The sequence below is a fragment of the Trichoplusia ni genome, chromosome 21, assembly GCF_003590095.1.
Source record: "Trichoplusia ni isolate ovarian cell line Hi5 chromosome 21, tn1, whole genome shotgun sequence".
NCBI lineage: Eukaryota > Metazoa > Arthropoda > Insecta > Lepidoptera > Noctuidae > Trichoplusia > Trichoplusia ni.
Genome location: NC_039498.1, coordinates 1,589,718 through 1,608,450, shown reverse-complemented (window position 1 = coordinate 1,608,450; position 18,733 = coordinate 1,589,718). Strand labels below are relative to the sequence as shown.

The 18,733-nt window shown below is 32.7% G+C and overlaps 1 protein-coding gene and 1 long non-coding RNA gene across 4 annotated transcripts in view; one reads left to right on the top strand and one right to left on the bottom strand.

Annotated features, from left to right (window-relative positions):
• Nucleotides 1–18,733, bottom strand: part of LOC113504275 (PTB domain-containing adapter protein ced-6) — a 79,028-nt gene that overhangs the window by 15,816 nt on the left and 44,479 nt on the right. The window lies entirely within an intron of this gene.
• LOC113504277 lies at nt 4,072–5,016 on the top strand. The gene is made up of 3 exons (XR_003401543.1): nt 4,072–4,336; nt 4,585–4,789; nt 4,944–5,016. It is a non-coding gene; the product is annotated as an uncharacterized LOC113504277 (long non-coding RNA).

Below are 18,733 nucleotides of genomic sequence, written 5' to 3'. Positions count from 1 at the left end.
GCCCACGTTCTTAAATGTCACCCCATTCAAATTTTATCATAATCAGTTCAGTCGTTTTTATAGTTGTGTGTTGCATTGTCATCGGGTGTGAAGCTACCCTGAAAATTTCAGCCGGCTTATTAAAAGTGCTTCAAAATTGAGTTACAAAAATCCAAACGGGACGACAAACAAACAAGAAAAGTAGGTGTATAAAATCGTGGGATAATGCCACCGAAAAAAATGGTTATAGTGAGTCAACATTAAAATATATACATATACATTCAAAGGGATATATGGACATAAAGCGACTTCGTTTTATACTGTGTAGCGAAGATTGCAGGTACAAAATTACTACTTATACACATAAGTCTAACATCCTTAGCATTTAAAATCAATGTTTTTTTCAAACACGTGTCTTACTTATGATCATTTATAATTAAATTCAAACGTGTTTTAAAATGACAGTATATCGCTAATTGCGTATATTTCCATCATAGCAAATCTGAGAATCTTATGCGTATGTGTTAAGTAAGTATACAATTTATTGTATGCGGAAGTTATATAAATAATAGTGTTTTTGATGTGCATGTGTGCATCTTTAAGTGGCAACGGCAGGTGTAGATTATAACTTGAGTAGGCAGATTAAATATTATGATTTCTAAACAAAACAAAGCGTCGTATAAAATATCCGAAGTTTAAAACTATAGGATATGTTCATGTTCTTCAAACCCAGAGACGAATGAAATAAAACCATTCATAATTTAGAACTAGACCATAGTACTTTAGAATTACGCTGTCACGGTATAGCGCCATCTAGTGTTGGTGACCAGAGAACTAAAGCAAAAATTTACATTAAAGGGGTGAACAGATGTCAGTTTTGTTCTTTGCCAAATTTGTGATGTGTTTGGAATTGGTTCTGTTCCCCGAGGGAGCGGGTGTTCATGAGGATTCCCCCGCCAAAACAAAAAAGGGTTACAGAAGTTCCAACCAGAGTCACGCGGAGCATTTTCTGATTTCAAGCGATCTGGCTCTGGTTCAGGCAGTTGAAGGTGTCCGGGATCTTTCTAGCAAACGAGAGCCGGACATATACCCATATATCCAGGGGACGCGTTATCAAGCTATTTTCCTATCAGAAACTTGGTGTTTTTTCGTTTAACTCTCATTATATATAATTAAATATCTCGTGATTTGTGAGCACGACTGTTACGTAGATATTAATTCGCGTTTAATACGCTATCGCTTCATCGCACACGCATGAAGGACTGCGCGTGATTGTAGCTGAATAATTATACTTATATGTGTATAGCTAATAGGTGTATGTATGTATATATGTATGTAACACGCCCCCTGGGTCTGTCTGCGTCAGTGGGTATTTATGTAAGTTGTTCGTGTTTATAGTTTTTAGTGCTTCGTGCTCAAAGGGTAAAAATGAATCCTATTTTAAGGCTCCGTTGTTTGACTGTTCTTTTCCAAGCTGTATCTCGTGAAGAGTGATAGTTATAGGGATGATTTTTTTACATATTACGTATCTATACTGCTACTGTAATAATAAATACTAAAAATAAAGATCGAAGTCAAATAGCGGTAGTTACGGCTATAAATTGGTCTACTAACCAATATTTTGACCTTAAGCATATTAATTCGGAACCTTATTTGACAAGTTTAATTGTAACAGATCTTTTTAGTTACTGAGTTGTGAGGCCCTTAACCAAAACTGTAATATATTTTTTAAAGCATGTCTAAAAGGCTTATCACCACCTCTTAATGGAATAGATATAATTGCAATTGTGGAAGCGAGACAGCGCTATATACTGCATAGAGCAGCATCTCTCTTCCACAGGTCAATTATATTACTTTAAGACATGGTGATAAGCCTTCTAGACATGCTTTTGTTGATTTAGCAAACTGTATTCACTGTAATTAGTGACTTTTTCGAATCTGTTGCCACGTGTATAAAAGGTTTTAGTTTAAATACTAAGTACTCTTTACAGTTGACAACCTTATTGTATACATTCCGGCAGAGTTCAAAAAACCCCTAAAAAAATGACGTGAAAATATTTTTGCCTAACCTTATTTTAGTATTTTACAAAAATAATGATACAAAATAAGTCTTATTATAAAAACAAGAAATAAATCCGCATTATAACGGAACACGACGTTTATTTGACGTGACATTTTTATTAAGTTTCCCTAACAACGCTCAAGGTCATGCAGTTGACCTTACGAGCAACGAACTTGGGTTTATTTGACAACACTTAGATGCAATATTGAGGAAATAGTGATGTTATGTAATGATATCGATATTTTTGAATCGACGATAACAGAAATCGACTTTTAGATAAGTTTTAATTAAAAAGAATGTAATTTTTGTTGTTTCATAAACATTCTAGTCACATGCACAAATACACCCAGACTCAGGACAAGGATTCGTGGATCACACAAATGCTTGTCCTACGCTTGGATCGAACCCGCAACAGTATTTTTGTCAAATACCCTATTGGCGCTAGTATTGGGTTCAAGAGTACTCAATTTCAAATCGATGCAATATGCAATAGACAATATTCTATTTATCTAAATTCTGTCAGGAGTAACATTGATTATTCTCATTTATCGTAGAATTACACACTAATATAGCGTGTTTATTATATAAATATTGATTTTCATGAAGATCACGCGATACTAACTAACTCTCAGCAGTTTCACCAACACGCATAATTCGGGTATCATCGATTTTGTTCAGTACATATCAGTAATTGATATAGCAACGCAAGACGAATGGAATTTGTTACAGTTTTTATAATGTGCTAACTTTTTCCCGCGGTTTTGTGTGTGTGTGTGTCGGTTTTCGAGGTTTTATCTTGGTAGCTACTATCATTCTTTAGGTTTAATCAGGCACTGTGAAAATCTTCACTAAAATTGGTTCGGTTTTTTGAAGTAAAAACCCACGTTTTTAAATGTCACTCGATTCAAATTTTATCAAAATCGGTACTGCCTTTTTTAAACTTGTAAATTGCATTGTCATCGGGTTTGAAGCTACCCTGAAAATATCAGCCCACTAGCTTATCGGGAAGTGCCTCAAAATTTAGTTGCAAAAATGCGTGTCTTTCCTTTGGGATTGAACTACATCCATACCACATTTCATCACAATCGGTTAAGTGGTTGAGCTGTAAAAAGAGCGTCATACAACGCCTTCTCTTCTCTTGCACACATTACAACATTGTCCTACGATTTTACTCGCAGATAAAAGTATTCCCTGTACTGTAACCATTTCATCAATTTTGTTCCGGCTGTTAAAGAGGCAAATTGTTATAAAAAAACGAATTCACATTTATAAGATGTCAGATCAGTCAAGAAGATCTAAAAAAGCTACAAAATTAGAACATATTCTAGCCAAACTGTAATTTTCATCCTAATTACACGATAATACATTAATTGACGTGTTTCCCGACATTTGGTTATTATCATAAAATCTTTTTATTCTCAGTGTTGGCGTCATAATAATTAAATGTAATTTCAGCTGTGGCAACCCCATTTAAGTGATAGGGCACACGGAAACGCTTGCATCACAGCATTGTGACTTGTGATGTACGTTTCACATCACTTTTGATGTTTATGACGTCATGTAATCTTTTAATTAGGGATTTACGTAAGGAAAATACTAGCCTATGGATGTTTCACTGTTGGGAATACTCTTCGAGTTTGCCCACTGGGGGTTGCTGACTCGAGATTAGAATTTATGAAATTCAGGTCGTTTTTCGGGTCAACTAGTGTAAATTATCATTATTACTTGAAATAAATATTTTCTGTTACTTTACTAGAATTCTAGATTTTTTTATGTTTGTGTGTTGTAGAATGTAAAGGAATAAAACGATTCTAATAAAAAACAGTTTTTTCTTTTGCAAGATTCCAGATTTTTATGATGAATTATAGAAAAATAATAAACTAAATTTGTTCTTTATACATTTTTGTCGATATTAATTAACTTACACGGTATCTCTTCTTCTAATATATAAAATTCCCGTGTCACGATGCTAGTTATCATACTCCTCCGAAACGGCTTAACCGATTTTTACCAAATTGTATATGCGTCATATCAGAAGAAGAATCTACTAACATCTATTTTTCATACCCCTAAGTGATAGGGTAAGTCCAGGATACATGCCTCAGTGGGATAGATGACTTGATTTTTATTTCACTATGTTAGGAGCACTGTGAGAGTTAAATTTCTCTATAAGTAACGAGTCCTCCCCCCACCAACCTCAGTGCCAGGCAGACTGTGGACAGGAGCGCACGCGTTTCGTCCGTGTGAGTAAAAATCTTCCGCGGCGAGACGACAAAAGGCGCCAAAATAAGATTCGTAAGTAATTTTAACAGTGTATCTTTTCTCTCGCCTATAATGTCTATTTTTTTTCTATTAGTCTGCTTGCATTGAAGATTAACCTATGTAAATTGATAAATTTTATAGTCATTAAAGCTCATTTTTTGTTTTTATTGAGAAGGGCTTCTATCCCCTACAAAAAGTATAGTTGCCTCGTTTTTTATTAGGATAGATGCCCCTAAGGGCAACTATCCTCAACTGTTTTTATAAGAGCTGTTTTGTTGCAGGAGAGCAAAATGCCTCGTAAATATAAAAGAAAACCGGGTGTTATCCCTCGCGCTGTTACCTGGACCGAAGAAAGTATGCTAGCAGCGTTTGAAGAGATGAAAAAGGGAGACAAGGGTGTAAATCAGATTTCTAAAATTTATGGCATACCATCTAGAACATTAAGACGAAGATTTCTTAAAAATGACCAACAAAAATTGACATTAGGTATGTTCTAGTTTATTTTAAGAATTACTATATTTACTATCTTTTAATTTAAATTTGATCTACTATACCTTGTATCTTATCATTTTAGTTACTGTCTTATTGGTACTGTAATTAATTCTATATACCTACTCAGCATTTATTTTTATTGTTTTAGGTAAACACCCTGTGCTAGGGTTTGATAACGAAAATCTCCCCCTATCTTAAGAATAATTTAGTCTGATACCAAAGTTGATTTTTATTTTTTAAGATGATTATTACTAATATCAAGAAGACTGGAGAAGTATTAAAGTTCATGCAAGTTAATTACTACCTAGTAGTTAGTAAAAGATGTTGATTATTATTAAAAAAATATGTGATCGTTAATAGATGATAATGTTTATGTATGTTAAAACACAATAAAGACTGATTATTATAATATAGTTGTTTCATTTCATAACAAATCAGTTACAATGTTTGACTAAGTCGTCAATCCCCACTAAGGGCACCTATCCTCACATCATTTTTCATGAAAAGTCTTCTATCCGCCACAGTAGGCGTCTATCCTATTTTTTAGAGGTCCAGCAAATTACAATTTATACAAAATCTACACAGTCTATATCAAATCGATTCAGATAAAATAATGCATTAAGAAATATATTAAATATTTCTCAAAGAACACAATGCTCTAAGATTATAAATTTCGGAATTATTAAGCTTTTTCAAAAAGTGTGGCATCTATCCTGGACTTACCCTAAGGGTTGCTCACACTAAAAAAAATATTTTTCTTTTTGGACGAATTTTTTTGTTTATTTTTTTATAACGTGGCTTTAAAAAATACTTACAACTAGAAATAATTTCAACGTTTGCCGGGTCAGCTAGTATTTGTATATATTACAGTTAAAGTATCTAACAGTTAACTGTCAATTGCAATAACCCAAAAACTAACTATCAAGTTAAAACCGATTTCAGTTCATCTGCGCATTTAACAAGTATCGCTTAACGAGATAAACACAATCAAAAACCTACTTTAACAACATTAAAATAGATATCAAAATCTATTAAACAGCCACATGTTTAAGATTGAAACGTAAGCGAAAATCGACTTTAACAACATGAGATTAAAGTTGAAATACTTAACGTAAATAAAAGTATTCATTGGCATTGTTTCGTTATTGGCTTTAGACAAAAAGCTTCTCTATTCTCATGTCATAAAGTCGGGTTTCCTTTGTGTATGAGATGTAGTTGTGACGTTAATGCTATAGGTTATGCTCTGAGTTCCGTACTTAGTACGGGGTGATACGGCGACGACGCACACTGACGCAATAGCCGTTCATTCACACTTGTGTAGCGTAGGGATGGGCAAGAGTCGATATTGTCGATAGTTTTATTCAGCTGTGATGTTTTTTTTGTTGAATTGGTACTATTTTTTCTTTTCGTTTTTAGATTTTCTTGGAATTGTTTGGTGTGGATCGATTGTAAGTATGTATGGTTTAATAGTACTCAATATCAGAATAAGTAACTTTATACATAATACTGACTCAATTAAAGTTATGTGTTTTTTGACGTGACAACGTCTTAAATTAGGTTGCGGCTGGGAGTCACTTATGAAAAAGTGTAACGCCCGGTAACGTTACGATGAGTCACCGAACGAGAGAGAGGCCCGCCGAATGCCTTGTGTCTCCTCTCCCACTCAACTATGATCGGTCTGCCGCGCGCGCAGCACTAGAGAATTAGGCGCATTGAATCGGCGCTTACATGTACAATGTTTTAGTAAACAAAATATATTTCTATAGTTAAAATTTGTGCAATTCTTATTTTCATTCAATTCCTTGTTCCTATTGTGCAATTTAATTATATTCATATCAATAAATATTCTACCGAGAAAAAGACGTTGTCACGTAAAGTCTTCGCCCGTAAAACCGACTTCACAGGCAACCATTATTTTTTTAATTAAAGGTTTTGGATAAAAATCATAAGCATTATCAAAACAATGTGGTCTAAATCATAGAAAAAAATATTTATAATTTTTTAGTGTTAATGATCATTATTTCTTCTTATTTTAGCATAAAAGAGTGATAAATATGTTTTCATATTACAAAAATGTATACTAAATAATGCAGTTTTAACCTCAATAAGTAAGAGTTTTGAGTAGTTCATTGAACCACGTTATTGTTTAAATATTTATGTTTTAGGTGTCATAAATCTAATCAAGAAAACTTTATATATATAGGTTTTTTTTTAAATAGGCATAAGCAGGCGCGTGAAATTTATTTAAGTTTAAAGTAATTTTAGCTTTAAAAAAAATTCAAAGAGAAAACAATATCTTTTGCTTATAATGAGGATAAAAATACAATTGCTAAAAAAAATATATTCAAGACGCAGAAGTGTCAAAAATAGCCCCCTTTGTATTTAGGTATTTTATATGAGTTAAATATTTTCTGTTAAATAAGTACAGACGTTCACATTTAGAAATAAGCACCATATTTTGTCTTCGCACAAGTCAAAGAACTTTTCTACAAGCATCAGAGACCACCAGTCTTCGGGTAAAGGAGGCTTGCATTTTTACTTGATGCCGTTTAGAACTATAATAGTTAGGCTAAAACCCAGACTTAGGTGACTTTCGAATGTCTTTCAGCAAGGTCGACAAAACTATAATTTTAAACAATGGATGCGTGAGAGTTTTATATGCGGCGTCTGCGGTTTTATATTTGTTTAATATTAAATCTACATACTGCACTTTTTGTTTTCACTCGTTGCTAAGGTGTTCGTTTTAAATAAATCATTGTTATCTGTGTTCTTTGTTATTATTTTATCGATTCTTTATTTTGTTTGGGTAATAATTATTCTTTTTCATAAAGAGATGATATTTTAGCATGACGAATGGGATTAGGTTTAGCAAAAATCTTAAAATCAGTATTTCAATTTGTCAATTAATTACAGAATCCTTTCACGAAACCAAGCTCTCGATAATATCGACAGATCTCAAGTTACAAACTATCGACATGCCCCATCACTAAGCTTGCATAACACACACATTGACACCGGACGCGGCGCAGACTAGGTTACTGCGATCTATCCTTAGGCAGGAGAACCGGAGATAAGCAGATTATTGAAGACACTTCTGTATTTATGTTAATTTTACTAATATTGTCCAAAACTTGTACAAGTTACATTACTTCTCGCGCTAACGCTGACGAATCACTCAAATGTATTGAACTGACAAGTCAAAGTCACGTCACTTGTCGAAGAGGAATGTCATAACATTTGAAAATTTCTCTTCCAATGCGATGTGACATTTTCAAGACCCTTATAAATTCTTACAGACCGAGGATTATGACGAGACTAGCTGTTGCCCGCGACTTCGTCCGCGTGGTTAGAAGATATAAGTTATGATTTATACCTGCCCTGTTTTTTTTTCACATTTTCCTTTGTATCTTCGCTCTTATTAGTCGCAGCGTGATGGTATATAGATTAAAACCTTCCTCAATGAATGGTCTATTCAACATAAAAATATTTTTTTAATTTGAACCAGTAGTTCCTGAGATTAGCGCGTTCAAACAAACTCTTCAGCTTTATATATTAGTATAGATATATTCTGTTTTATAATATGTAGTGATAGATAATATCTTATTAGCAAATATGCCTAAAGAGTCCGCATGCATGCATTTTAGTATTTGAACGACTAATGACGTCACTTTTCAAACCAGCTGTTGTTTAATACTAGGGGCTCTCTTTAGAGGTTTATTTAAGGTGGAGGGGATATCGATATGAAAAAGGAAATGAGGTGGTTATTTGAAAGTGTCAATGTGTAAGTATGATAGTCTGAACGACTGCAGCACTTATTATAACCCATTCTTGACCGATAGATTTACTCGTACTGAGTTTTTTATGAAAATTTTCATGTTATGTTTGCGTAGTTTTTAAAATGATTAAATATATTTAACAGAACTTGTTTACTAGATCTATTTGAATAGTTTCTTGTATTAATACAATATTTTTAACTTTGGTCAAAAGACGTTCAAAAGTTTATAAAAAGAAACTCTCTCATTTAGCTCAACTCAGTATTTATAGAGCAAAAATTAAATGCTTGAATGATAACTTAAAATAGACTGCGTTTTTATCTATATTTTTTACAGAATATTAATACGAAAATGATGTAGTTATGTCATACAAAAAGAAGTATTTATCTAGTAGGTTATAAATTGTACGCCCGCATGATGTTCAGATGTTTAAGAATATTTATTTATAGAAGTAAGGATTTTCCTTAAGTTTATTTAAACTATTGGATTTATATACCAATAGGGATGATGACTGGGTATAAAAAGAAAAAATCTCATCAGATAATTGAAAAGTATGAGACACGTATTTTTTCCTTTTTCAGAAAAACTAGAATTGACAAAGATTAACTGCTTTAAAGTTTAGGAGAGGGGGCTTGTGACGTAACGATAGAGTAAAATTTATGCTCAATCGTGACGTCACGCGTCAGTTTCATTCACTGTAATTTGGTCAATTTATGTTTGCGAGACAAATTTCAAAATACGCAAAAAAAAATTGTCATCATCCCTATTATAGCCATTAGACAAATCAAATATTTCACCATATTTGTATTATAACTAGGTATAGATATTAAAGTATCTCTGTCTGTTTGTTATCTTGGTCTAAAATCCTGAACCGATAATAAGAAAACTTTTTTCGAGATAAATGCAACTAAAGAGAAGAACTTTAGCTAATATTATCACGATAAAGACATGCGGGCAAACCGCGCTCAAAAGTAAGCCTAAGAACTGGCCGCTACTATGACATAATTATTTTTTACATAATTTCCTCAAATTAAGTATTATAGATAGTAATCTCGTTTTCAATCCGTGAGATTTTTTAATTAAAAACTGTCTTACTTGTTACCACACTTGCCACTGTTATTTCATACCGTAAGAACGGAAATCCATTTCGATTTGGCCAAAGGAATTACCTGCAAACAAATAAAATAATTTATTAATTATGATATATTATATATGTTCGAAAAGAGTAATCAATATGGCAAACTTAAAAAAATACTTGATAACAAGTTTCGTGCATTTTAAACCAATTTCGTTAGTTTAGGATCTGAAGTTACAAAGGTTTAACGAAAAGGAATCTTCTAAGTAACGAAAGAAAGTAGGAATTTGCTCACATCCTTCCATTAAGATCCCAAATAAGAATGTTTCTCAGGAACAAGACAATAGGTGTCGATCTACGGCATGCTTTCTGGTAATTCATGAATTATTGCGAAAACAAAACATGGAAAAACAATAAAACACGCAGGCAAAGTCACCGGGACAGCTAGTATAGGCTTGTAGACTTATTATATTAGGTACTCCTCTCGCTAACGCTGACGAATCACTCAAATGTATTGAACTGACAAGTCAAAGTGACGTCACTTGTCGAAGAGGAATGTCATTCTCATACACTTGAAGTTTTCTATTCGTGACTATCAATTAGGGTCCTAGGATAGAGAAAAAGTGGTTTTCCATATTTTTATACTCATTAAAAAGCTCTTGTAACAAAAAATAGTCACAGGAAATCAAACATAGATACGCGGGAATACCAAGAAGTTATAATATTTGCGGTTGTAACAAAAAACAATCGATGCACTCGAAAAACATCGGTCTAGTCAGAATTTAAGGAAGTAATGTAATTAAATAATTAATTCGTTTATATCAATTCTAACTGTGTTTTTGTATTTTTATTATTTGTTGTGTCACATCTCTACCGATGACGAACAACACTATGTCGTGTTAATTCTCTCGTACGCCGAAAATTGAATCTTATAATGCTATAGGGTTATTTTTAAAAAACCAGACATTTTTTCAGATAGTTCTGAATTGATAATAAGATCAAACTACGGGAAAGAACAACATACTTTTTCATTATATTTATTACTAGCTGTTGCCCGCGTCTTCGTCCGCGTGGTTAGAAGATATAAGTTAGGAATTTTTGAACAGAAGCCCTCGAAGATGAATAATTTATCCCTGCTTTTTTTCCACATTTTCCTATGTATCTTCGCTCCTATTAGTGGCAGCGTGATGGTATAAAACCTTCCTCGATCAATGGTCTATTCAACACAAAAATATTTTTTTCAGTTTGAACCAGTAGTTCCAGAGATTAGCGCGTTCAAACAAACAAACTTTTCAGCTTTCACAAACCAATATCATTCATACAGTCAAATCTAGATACATTCAGTGAAACATACATTGCACATTGCAAACACAGACAGACAATGACTTGCTAAAAACAATATCTAGAATTCTAGACCAGTCAGCATTACCTAACAGTCTTTCGCACAGTCACACATCTTAGCATTCACGCGAAACGCATTACCCTCATTTACCGACTACAAAAACTGCTCCAAAGAAATTCTGGTACAACTTTTCCCAGTTTCACTTTTAATATCTAATCACTCAAGCGCAAAATGGCGGAATAGAAATACTTTTTTTTGACGGTTTGTGTACAATGATAGTTGTCGTTAGTTAATCATTTCTTTAAGGTAAATTGTTAACGGGAAAAAAAGTACAGAAAAACTGTTTAGGCAAAAACAAGCAAATTATATAAAAAAAAACATGTTCAATTTTAAGTGAGTAAGTTTAATAGTTCAACTCATATTATATGCGCGCGGCGATAGGTATGTGTGCGTGCGATGTCTAGTGATTGCTAATTATTTGAAGCTTTAATTTGTGTGACAGTGACACACAAATAAAGGCTATGTATATACACACTATCACTTTATATTTACAAGGGTTACACATGACGACAATTTTTTTTTGCAGTGTCCGTCTTGTAGTTTTTTGTATAATAATGGATACGTATTTTTTAATTTGTCCCGCAAACATAAATTGACCAAATTACAGTGAATGAAACTTACGCGTGACGTCACGATTGAGTATAAATTTTACTCTATCGTTACGTCACAAGCCCCCTCCTAAACTTTAAAGCAGTTAACTTTTGTCAATTCTAGTTCTTCTGAAAAAGGAAAAATTACCTGTCTCATACTTTTCAATTATCTAACTGAGGGACTAATGAGATTTTTTCTTTTTATACCCAGTCATCATCCCTATTGTCTGCATGCGTGCACTATTTTATCAGTTAAAGAAACGTCAGCCATTTTGTTTTGGAATAGGAACAAGATTCAAATTAGGTCAAAAGGATATTGTTATCTGCTATTATGCCCTTAAATATAATTTATTTGAATTTGTATTAATTTATGGCGAGTATTTCTTTAAAAATTGTTCTTATATTCTGCGTGGTTTTTTGTCGATCTATATTGGGGTCGGAATATCTCTGGAACTACTAGTACGATTTGAATTATTCTTTTTGAATTAGATAGCTTTATTTTTTTGCGAAAAAATACGTACGTTTAATATAATATATCAAGGATCTAAGTAGCGAAAGTAAAACAGCAGGGCGTAGCTAGTGAAATACAACCTTCTGTAAAGAAGTGCTTTCTAAAACGGTGAAGGGTTTCGATAACAAATGATGCATGAAACTTAAATATCGATATTTAATCTTGAAACAGTAGAACAAAATATCATCTTACATAGTTTTCTTTTGAGAAATCAAAGAAAATGGATGCTTTCTTAATTTACATAATTAATTTACATAATTGCTATTCTGCCCTCTTCCTCTCTCCTATATTTTTTGCGTGCCCAACAGGGTCCATATTGAACTGCTATTTATTTTCTACCATCCCTGTAACATTTGGAATGCAATAAATGATTGATTATTGAGTATTGAAAAAAGTTAAATAAACGACTGTACAGTGACAAAATTCAAGTCATTTATTAATATTGATTATTGACCAAGTAATTAGTACGAGCGTCAAGTTTTCACTGGACAACACCCTTTGTCTTTTTTTTTGTAAGGCGGAGGAATTTTCATAGACACCCACTCCCTGGAGGGAGGGAACGGGTAGAGTCAGACTCTTACTGACTAAACCTGAAACGCTGAGCTACGTCATCCGCGTTTTTATGTCGGTGTATGGCAATGCGTTGCAACCCTTCATACACACGATGGTTCGCCTGCCAAATCTTCCTAACTGCTCTGGCTGTGAGGAAGAAACTTCGCAACAATCACACCTAAGTTATCAGAAAACTAAATTTAAATGTATTTTTACTTAATAATACTAAAACCACTAGTAATAAGTGTGTTTATTTTCCTTTTTCTATTTATCCTTGTCTATGCGTAAATGAGGCCAATTTAACAGGAATCGAGTTCGTCTCATAGTCTCAGTAAACCGCGCTTATTATTATTAACGTCTCATTAAAATAAACTCTATTAATATTTTATACTATTTTAAGTAAATATGTTATTTTAAATAACATTGTGTCGCCATCAAAATCTCGACTTTGCATTGTAAATAAAACATGGCGTCTCGAAGCAACAAACTTTTTAAATTTACTTTTTTTGAGACTTTGTTCTAAAGATTGCGCGCAAAAACAGTGAGACCGGTTTCGAATTGCAAGAATTTAAATTTAGAATTCGTATTCTTTGAAAACAAATCGTTGTTTGTGCTGTGTTTTGTTTCTTTTAAAGTTGTTTTGTGTAGTGATGTTTTATTATATTATTTTAATATTCGATTTTGTCCTAGCATGGAATAATAATGTTACCTTGTTAAATTGGCTGAGATGGTCAGGTTAAAAAAGGACTGACAGTAAACCAAAACATAACTTTACACATGACTTGCAAAAATCATTTTGACTCGGAATAAGACTAGTCTGATATTATATTAATTCTTCTCTATGTGTTCTTTTACGCGGGTCCCTATGCTGCGTTTAGTTCTCTTCTGAGATTAATGTCTATTTTCTTGTTCATTCTTGAACTAAGAACGAGATTGAAAAATTTATTCAACTAGTTCATTCCCGATTACTCGTAAAATCCTTTCATCGATGTCGCAACCACTACGAGTCTAGTTCATACATTCGTTTGTCTCACGACCCGGCGTTCCATACATATTTACAGCCTGACTCATTTTATACACACCTTAAGATCTCAATACCATTGTTACGTATACAATGCCGTTTTAGTATTAAAATACCTAAATCGTATGCCAATGTGAGAAGCAATGTATAGCAATTATTTAAATCGTATCTCTGTAGTCAATAAAGTGTAGTTTCGCGCGCGAATTGTGCATTTGAATTTGGAATCGGAATAAATGAGTGTTGCAAAACGAACGCACGCAAATGTGTTCTTAATTCAAATGTGTTTTCAATTTGAATGCTTGGGCGTGTTAGTTTTTAGGGTATCGTAGCCAAGGGTAAAATTGAACCCTTTTAATGTCTGTTTGTCTGTCATTGCGACAATTTTCTCCAATTAAGGATATATGATTTAAATTTAATATAAAATAAATTAAGAAGCGATTGGTAAGGTCATAAATTCATGGTGTTTTGTTTTTTTAAATCAGTTTTTACTATCAATTATTTGCACAGAACCCTCAGAGATGTGTGACCTTCTTTTTTCTTGTTTAACTAAAAGTTTATTAATAAATTACATATTTAATATTTATCCTCATAGTAAGTGATTGATCTGTTCGTGATTAAACACTACCATAGACAAAATAAAGCAAAAAAGTTCGCTCGCTTGGTGTTTACAAAAAGTTCATAGGTACATACTAAACGCGTATATCATTATGTAACTTCCTCATCTATTATCTACCAAATTAATGTACTTTTCTAGTACTTGAATTTATACTAACTTAATTTAGAAAAATGTAAATATTAGTTAAGTTTAATTTATTGTAAAAATTATGAAAAAAAAAAACAAATGTCAAAAAGCATTTTTTTTTTGGCATTACTGACAAACATTCTGACAAAGATTGGCTGTATAAAGATTATACAGCCAATCTTTGTATTGGCTGTATAATAAAGATTATACAGCCAATCTTTGTCCAGCATCAGAGATTTATTACAGAAAAATCGTATTATCCAATTTTTCGCCTGTATTCTATAGTAACTTTAATATGCAGTTAAAATGCATGTTAAAAAACAGTTATATCTTTACTGTCGTTACGTGAGTTTACGTAACGTGCAAAGTTACGTTTAAACTTATTATACGTAATGTTGAGACTGGTTTGCGTTTCCGCTAACCGATTGGAATTGTAGGAAATCGTTTGAGGTTAGAAGAAATACATATTTGTTTGAAAATAGGTTTATTTTTAAGTTATTGCGTAATGTCCTGAAATATGAAAAATTTCAGGACATTTTTAACCGATCTCGTTTAAAAAGGAAAATCTTTATTGAACTGCACTTTTTAACGTGAACCTAAGTATCTATTTATATAATCTTTTTTACAGTTGAAAAATGTCGTTGGAAAATCAGTTCGATTTTCTGATTTTAAAGTTATTTTATCGTTTTAACATTTTAATTCTAGCATTTTTACGTCCTACTGCTGGGCACAATCCTCAAGGTTTGAGCATTGATCACCACACTAGCTCACTGCGGGCTATTTCAGAATCCAATATTTGCAATCCAATTGTTCTTACGATGCCTTTTTTCTCAGTGGTGTCTTAAAATAAAACAGAAAGTAACATTGGCACTAAACTAACTATCATAAACGGACAAACAAACAAAAGAAAGAGGTCATTATTATATCGAAATAACATTTCATTATTGCGTTTTGCAATCATTAGATATAATTTAATACATCAACCTTTAAACCTTTTGATAGTGAAATTACGCGACAGTAAATTAACCCGGAAAACATAATGGATGATATTTCTTAAAACATTGATAACCTAATTTTTCTATTACGACGCGACAATTGACATTACGACCTATATCCGTTTGACGTTTGTGTGACACTGACATGTGTAACGATGACATTTTATTCTTTGTTTAAAATAAAAGAAGTAAAATCTGTTATATTGTTTTTTTTTAAGAATTATTTTTGTTTGTATTACAAACGTCACGGAAGAGTAAAATGTTCTTTTTTTTTGTTTGTTTGTCTGTGAGTTTGTGCATAATTAGCTTATATGGCAAGATTCAGTTTGTTTTGTTTTATGGCAAGCTCCACGCTTATTTATCGCGATCACTCGATTAGTTTAGGACCCAACTGCAGTCAAACTAGTCGGGCAATCCCTATAACTACGTGATTACACCGTTGTATCATTTTTTATGTTCATTTTATGTTGGTATCGCAGTTTACTCTAAAGGACTTTTAAATACCTTATGTTATCTCACTGTGTTTATAAATAAACATGGATGAACTAAAAAATATTTGATTTTCTTAGCTTTAAGGCAAAACGGAAACTAAAATAGTTTTTTTTAAGATATTCCTCCTATTTACTACGCTAAATAAATAGATATTCCACACAAAAACCCAAGTTAAACATAATTGCTAAATCTAGATGTAACGAAAATGAAACTCCAATCATTTTGATACATATTAGGCTCAGAGTTACTCCACTGAGATTATATTTAACTATCTTCGAATTACCACTAACCGCGAAAATAATTTAACTGTAACATGTAGTATTTTAATCTAAATAACACTTTATAACTTGGTGATAATGTGTATTTTGCTATGCAGTTTTGTGTTTCGTAAAATTGTTGGCACTGATTTTCACTTGTCGTATGTTAGATAACTGTGACTCGTTTTCTCATAAGGTTTAGGTAAAAAAAGTTCCGAAAAAGGAGGTTTGATATGTTGCATTCAGTATTCAAGTATTTGTATGTATGTATATATGCCCATATGCCACCTCTGACAGTTAAGTTAAAAAGCTCGAATTTATGTAGATGACAGGTTAGTCGCGAGATTTATTGAAAAGAAATGTCATTTTAACAACGTGAACGAAAAAAGATCTAGAAAAAGAGTCTAAAAGACTTGGCTAAAGGGACTAGAACGAAACACAAGTTACATTTTTAATCGAATTAAAAAAGGTGGAGGTTCTTAAATCGTCTGTATTTTGTTCTTTATTATCTTTGTACCTCTTAACTTTCCTGGAAACAGATTTTTCCTTTATCATTTAACGTGAAATAGCTGTCAAAAGGTCCCATAAAAATTCACAAGTTCGACTTGTAGTTAGTAGACCTATTATTTGAAGTCGATTGAATGTTTTCGTTGTTAAAACAATCTTATACAAGAGTTACCAGATTTAAATAAAATCCTCAAATGTACGTGAATGACATTACTTTTCGACAATTGACATGACTTTGACGTGTCAGTTCAATACATTTGAGTGATACCAGTCTCGCCTATTTTCGTAGCTTGTGAAGTTAATTTATAAGCCTTACATATTAGTATTGACGTATTCATCACATGCCCATGTCGTTATTATATCTCGTTTTATCTACGTAATTACGACGGCCATATTAAAAGCGTTGGCGTCAATCTAATCTAAACTTTTCAAGCTTTGATATATGTACAATATACATGAAAGTAATACAAGGACTTTTTATAAGCCCTTTGCACACAAGTCGAATCAAGTCTTTTTTCAGAAGTCATCTATTCAAATTTGGCTACTAATTAGCACTTGTTGAAGGTCCAAATTACGGAGAAACAAATCAACCAGCATCACGCTGTGAAACAAACGGAATTCAAGTCAGATGCGCAAAGACACCCAAATTCAGGATAATCATTCGTAGATCACACACACGGAATCGTTTTCTCGTACTTGGTCAAAGATAACGGCTAAAGATAACACTATTTGAGGAAACAGCCATGCTGCGTGTGTTAAGGCCAGAAACCATAGACAATTAGTCTTACAACTTTGTCAGCAAGTATCTTCAAGCAAACATATTGTAATAAATCAATTAAACAAAGGTTTCATAACCATAAAGTATTCATTTACTATTTAATAGTCAACACACGCGCGCAATTTGACATTCATAATGCAATATCGATAGTAGTACATCACTATTGCGTATAATACTGAGGGATCAAGTGTTTGACAATCAAGGATTATCTTATGTATAAATAGAATCGTTTTGAAATTAAAATAAAGTTTTTTACAGTGGACTCTGAGTAAAAGTGTCCATAAAAATTAATAGATTTAAAAAATCTAAATACCCACGTTTTGAAATGTCAATTTTTATCAAATTTCGTTAGTTTTCACAGTTGTAAATTGCATTGTCCTTGGGTTTGCAGCTGCCCTGAAAATTCAGCCTGCTAGCTTATCGGGAAGTGTTCAAAATTGTGTTGCAAAATCCATGCGAAACGACAAATAAGCAAACAAACAAGAAACTGAGTTTATAGAAACGTTGGAAAATATTTGTGTCCAAAGACTGGATTGAGTTTTAGGTGATCATTTGAGATCTTATAACTACGCAGCTACGGTCTATTTTCATCATTAAACCAGCTCGAAAGTATCTCAACAGTGTATTTTCATCTCCAAAGCATGTTAACTTCACCAAAATAGTGTTCAAAATAATTAAAATCTGCGAAAAAGATTAAAATTTTTAATAACAGATAAGGCAAAAATACAAAAATTCTCTCTGACACACAATGGTGTTGGCGCCAATTAAAATGCACAGGTTATAAATAGTTTTCCCACGATGTTGTCTGTGACGGACCAAAGACAATGGTTCTCATAGTGTGACGAAAAATATACGCAACCTCCTTTTTGCTTTATGTTCAAGAGTTTCTAAGTTTATGAGCTGTTTCAGGTCAGCAGAAATTCTAGCTAATGTGTGTCTGTTTGTAACACTTTCAAGCCTAAGCGACAATACTGATATAACTAATCTGTGACTAATGAAAGGATACATTACATACACGTCTTTATAAGCATGTAACAGATTTATCCCCGTATTGACACGGCAAGAGTAACTAATGCGGGTAAAACGGCGAGATGCAACTTGTATCAGATAAATAATAATGTTAATGAAAATATTTTATATCCTTTTCTAGTAATTGACAAGCGAAAAAGATAACGACCGCCTCAAATCACTGTGCGAGAAAAAATATAATCTTCACTAGAATTAAAAACCGTATCTTTCAAAT